This window comes from Coccinella septempunctata, chromosome 9 (genome assembly GCF_907165205.1).
Source record: "Coccinella septempunctata chromosome 9, icCocSept1.1, whole genome shotgun sequence".
Taxonomy (NCBI): domain Eukaryota; kingdom Metazoa; phylum Arthropoda; class Insecta; order Coleoptera; family Coccinellidae; genus Coccinella; species Coccinella septempunctata.
In genome coordinates this window covers 5,068,782-5,074,781 of record NC_058197.1, presented here as the reverse complement: position 1 = coordinate 5,074,781, position 6,000 = coordinate 5,068,782, and positions in this window count along the sequence as shown.

The window sequence follows — 6,000 nt, the reverse complement described above, 5'->3', positions numbered from 1 at the left end:
AAAACGAAGCTTATCGAGTATCTACGAGTACAATCACGAGGCTTTTCTTTGAAAAATATGTTAGCCACATTTTTCCGATGACACGAAAATGTGGTAACGTCAGAGATTTCTGAAAGACAATCACCCACATCGTACTGGCATAGATATATAAACATATTTGTTTAGAATTGATTGAAAGTATTGAAAGCATTATAAGTAATGTATGTATTAAATATGACACTTGCCTCTAATTATTTTCACCTGTTGAATTTCTTTCACATAAAGTGTATAAAATAGTTAGGTACTACATATTATAAATTTTGAATTCTGAATTGTTCTCTACTTACTCTTGATTTGGTTGTAAATGTGTTCTGTGGATATGCTGGTCCAGAATATCCCTGAAGTATGAAGAGAATTCGCATTTGGAACACTTGAATACCTGAAAATTCCAAGGAAATTCATTTTATTATTTATAAAAATGAAAACCTAAAACTTGATGAAGGACGCGTCAATTCGAATGATGAGTAAATAAAAATGAAAATGTTCAGATGCATAGGTACATCTAGTACCCGGTACTTGTCTACAAAGAACTTCGTTTCCAAAGATTCTCTGATACGTCGTGCGTGTAATAATGATTAAAGTACATTATTCGACAACCATTTTCTTTCTCCACCATTTCGTATTTAATTAGATTTGTGTTTCCAACTTCCAAGAATGCAGATATTCTTTCCGTATATTCTCTATGTCTCAGTTGATCAAGCCATAATGTGAATCGTTATTGTTTTTGATTTGTACAGTCCGGAAGATTATCCCAAACAGGATCGACCCCTCGATTGATAACTCAAAGAAGTGTGAACGAGATCTCTACTCAAATTCGAACACCCCCCATATACTCGTGGAGAATCTATACTAAATTTCTTATATATAACTACAAGGTTAGTGTTTCTCTTTTCACAGCAGAATTTAAAAAAGAATGAAATAAACTGTTTCCCTTAAAATCACCTGCTCATGCAAAACAGTCAAAATGACGAAGTTGGAATAAACCTCCATAAAATACATCCGTCTGTGATCTGCATTATCGACAATAATTATTTCATTTCATTATGAAAATAATAAAAATATTCTCCCTATGATTGAATCTGAAATATGGATTCGCTTAGAACAATGCTGGGTGTATGGTTTATGATTGGAAATGAAATTAAATGGCAACTTTGGATGTTCGCGTGTTTGTTCTCATTTCAGCAGTTGAAAATGCATATAATTTAGATGTCAGCACACTCTCGCAAGGCGTCAAAAATGGAGTAAAGGTACGGAAGCACTAATATCACTATAACCTGTCACAATATTTCCACGTTGTTTATCCCTCCTTTTACTATGAAACAAATTTCCCCAATATTTTATGATTGTAACAGGCATCTCGCAACAAATGAACGAGAATCGATATCAATTACAACCTACACAAAGTAGTCTAGAAGTGAGAGGAATGATAGCTTCGGCATCTTGAGTGATTCATATAGGTGATTTTTGGTTGAATTATTTAGATATTTTGATGAGTTCTATTTTATATATTTGAATTAAAAAAATTTCAATACCCGCTGTATAGATGAATGTTTCGGAGCTTTCCATTGAAATTGAATTTCTATCTGTCGACAAATTTTTTATTGTTTATTTCCCATTAAAAATTTATCTTTTATTCATACTTAGTAAAAGTTAAGATTTATGTTTCTTGTAGTTTTGAAAATATGAATTAGAGTTGAAATAACTTTCGTGTAGAACCTCAGTCAGCAGAAACACACGAATAAGAATAATAATTGAATTCATACCTAATAATAGTACAAAACTTACCTTCTGTTTTTGCAGTTTCCGGACACCTTCTCTTATTCTCACTTTCGGCTTGATAACGTCACTGCAAAAATATAAATTCGTTATTCTCTGTATTATTTCTGGAATGAACCACTATATTGCGGCTTTGGTGAAAATTTTGAAGTCTCTTCGAAATTTCGTGATAAAAAAATATGATTACTAAAACAAAACTGAAAGAATTGTTCATGCAATTCCGAAAATACGTTAAAGAAGTATCATTACGGGTCTACCAAAATTCTTCAATTGTTTTGATATATATATTTATATATATTCAATTTATTTCGGATTTATATCAAGTTTCAATTAACAAAAAATTATTATGTTTTAAGAATGACGTTATCTGCTTGAATTGTCCAACAAAGCATTTTCCACGTATCTGATTTGAAAATGCATGTAATACACAATTTTCGGTTAGAATAATCATCAGTTAGAAAATGAACATTAATCGTCAGGTGGCGCGAAGTGTGGAACGACCTGCATATAATTTGTTTTGAATATAAGTGGTAGTATATGGTAGAAATCACTCACCTTTTTGGTATCATACTTGTTGGCCTCACCCTTTCAACTATTTCGTAATTGCGATTTTTCCATAAACCCGAATTCGTTTTGAAGACGTAGGGTGTGGACTTGGGTACCGATGTTCGGTAACATTCCTTCTGTTGTAAACATTGATCTTTCACTTCGAAAATTTGGGAATAGGTAGGTGGAGTTGATGAAGATGAATCGGATTCCGCTAATCCTTCATCACAGATGCCCGAATCTGGTGAAATAATCGAATTTTGGAGTTGAGTGTCCGGTGCTTGATGGGAACTATGTCCATTAAACATATCATCTATTTTTATTGGCTCCTGCTCAAAAAGCGAATTCCAATCCGTCATATATTGGTCGGAATGAGATCGATTTATCTGCGTGGCCGATTCGGCAGAGACATTTGATTCACCCAATCCCAAAATCCTTTCAAATTCGACATCAGTGAGTTGACCATGAATCATTCCGAAGTTGTCGAAGTTGTTCGATGCGGAAGAGACTTTGGCTTTTTCCGAACACAAAACCTTTTCGCAGTGTTGGGAAAATGATTGCTCTGATTCGAAACTCACTCCGTGTTTATTAGACAAGGAAAAATCAGGTTGATTGATATTGTTCGATTCAGCAAAGCTTTCGGTTTCTTCCAGACGCAAAATCTTTTCCAATTCCTCATTGCTGAGTTGTTGTGGTGATGGCTGAAGTTCTGAAGTTATTCCGAAGATGTCAAACAATGAATAATCAGATTGATTCATTCTGTTCCCTTCGGCAGATACTTTGGCTTTCTCCACACACAAAATTCTTTCGAATTCCTCATCGCTGAGGTGAGGAGTTGATTGCTGTGATCCGAGATTCTTCCCGAAAGTGTTAGTCAAGGAAGAAGCAGGTTGATTGATCTTGTTCGAATCAACAGAGGTTTTGGCTTCTTCCAGACAACAAATCATTTCCATTTCCTCATTGCTTAGTTGGGGTATTGATTGCTGAGATTCTAAACTCATTCCGAAGATGTCATCAGACAATGAATAATTATATTGGTACATTTTATTCGTTTGGGCAGAGGCTTTTTCCGAACACAAAACCTTTTCGCTGAGTTCCTGTGATTCGAATCCCATTCCGGAGTTGTAAGACAAGGAAGAATCAGGCTGACAGATCTTGTTCGAGTCAGCGAAGATTTTAGCTTCTGCCAGACGCACAATCATTTCCAATTCCTCATTGCTGTGTTGTTGTGGTGATGGCTGAGGTTCTGAAGTTTTTCCTAAGATGTCAGAAAATGAATAATCAGATTGTTTTTTGTTCGATTCGGCAAAAATTTTGGCTTTCTCCACACACAAAATCCTTTCGAATTCCTCATCGCTGAGATGAGGAGTTGATTGCTGTGATCCGAGATTCTTCCCGAAAGTGTTAGTCAAGGAAGAAGCAGGTTGATTGATCTTGTTCGAATCAACAGAGGTTTTGGCTTCTTCCAGACAACAAATCATTTCCATTTCCTCATTGCTTAGTTGGGGTATTGATTGCTGAGATGCTAAACTCATTCCGAAGATGTCATCATACAATGAATAATCATATTGTTTCATTTTGTAAGATTCGGTAGAGACTTTGGCTTTTTCCGAACACAAAACCTTTTCGCTGAGTTGGGAAGCTGATTGCTGTGATTCGAATCTCACTCCGGAGTTTTTAGACAAAGAGGAATCAGGTTGATAGATCTTGTTCGACTCAGCAAAAATTTTGTCTTCTTCCAAACCCAAATTCTTTTCGATGTCCTTTCTACTGAGTTGGCCAAGTGGTTCGGAACTAATTCCGAAGGCGTTAAACAGGAAAGCGTCCATTCTGTAAAGAAAAAAAAATTAGGATAAAGTAATTGGAAAGAGTATTTTCTGAACATCGATAATTATTCGATAAGAAAAGGAACAATCAACGTCTTACTTATGTTTTGTCCCTCAGGATGTTCATTTTCTTGTCGATATTTATATAAAATACAAGGAAGAGTATTCTGATTTCGCGCTTCAAATTGAAAATCATAAAACTGTTATTATGAGTTGTGTGTTTTCAATTAACGGGCTTATGAGGTACCTCATTCACTTACCTTTGTTAAAACTCATACATATGCTATATTGTTTGATAGTCAAAATGGAATGTGGTAGTGAAGAAGAAGAGGAAAACGAACAACATCATACTGGATACATTCGCTCCAAAGAGTCACCAAAGCAATACAAGCGCAACAAGAAAATCCCCAAAACCAATAATTGGTACTCAGAAAACTAACTCAGTGGTACCTAAAATGATAATGTCATACATTCATGTATTCCGACTAAATCCTGACACTACAGAGAATAAGCTGTGTGATTTTTTCAAACCGCATATACCAGACTTTAAATGTGAAAAATTGAAATCAAGACAACCGGAGATATATTCATCATTCAAAGTTCCATTTCCGGCAGAATATTTGCAGGATGCCATGAGTGCAGATTTTTGGCCGGAAGGAGTAGCTGTTAATAGGATTTTCTTCAAGCGTCACCAGTCGGTTCCAGTGCTTCAACAAATAAACAAAACGTCATCAGCTTCCAGGATAATAAGCAATGGCAAAGCTTCTCGAATGACTTCATAAATATTTTCAATATACATTTTCCGTTGAAATATATTACACTGGATACTCATTGATGCTAGAAATTGAAACCTCGGATAATAAGACTAAAGCCATGTGGAAAATATGCAATGAAATTAGGAATGAAGGCAGTTTTGAAAATACAACTTCTAAATCACCTCAGGAAACAGCGGATGATTACAATGAATTATTGGTTCAATTGATCCCGAACATGAATAAAAATCTCAATAATTCAAAATTTGCTTGCAATATTGAAACCAATACATCTTTTTACGTGAAGCCCTTTACCATAGAGGAGATTGTTGAGATATTTAGGAAACTGAAAAGCAATTCAAGTTCTGGAATTGGCGAAATTCCAGTTAAAATTGTTCAATTGAGTGTTGATGCTATCTCTTCAATATTGTGTCATATAGTGAAGGTTTGGGGTGTTTCCTGAGCAGCTGAAGCTATCGGTGATAATTCCAATATTCAAGTATGGGGATCCTGAGGACTGGAAAAAATATAGGCCTATAAGCCTGTTGAATAGTTTTTCGAAAGTATTTGAGCTAGAAGTGGTGACTAGACTTCTGATATATTACAATATTCATGATCTTTTCCATCCGTCTCAACATGGATTTTTGAAAAATCGGTCCACCCAAACGGCTATATATTTCAATTCACTAATAATATTTTGAAGTTCCTGGAAAAAGGAATGTTAGTCTCAGGATTATTCATCGATCTATTTAAGGCATTTGATTGCCTGAATAAAGATTTTCTCATTGAAAATCTCGGAAAATATGGAATTGTGGGTGTTCGATATTTTCTCTTCTCCATTATTCATTATAATTTTTCTTTATTATTTCTCTGGGAGGAAATTCACCTCAAATATTGTTTGTTCACTTTGGAATTTCTTATTGATTTGAATTACGTGGACTTGTTGAGGGTAGCACATGTTCGTGGTGTGATGTGGAAACCAGTACGAAGTCAATCGCCGCAAGAACCTCTACGAAGTGTTCACGAAAATCGCTATCATTGCATGAGATAGCACTTTTCTA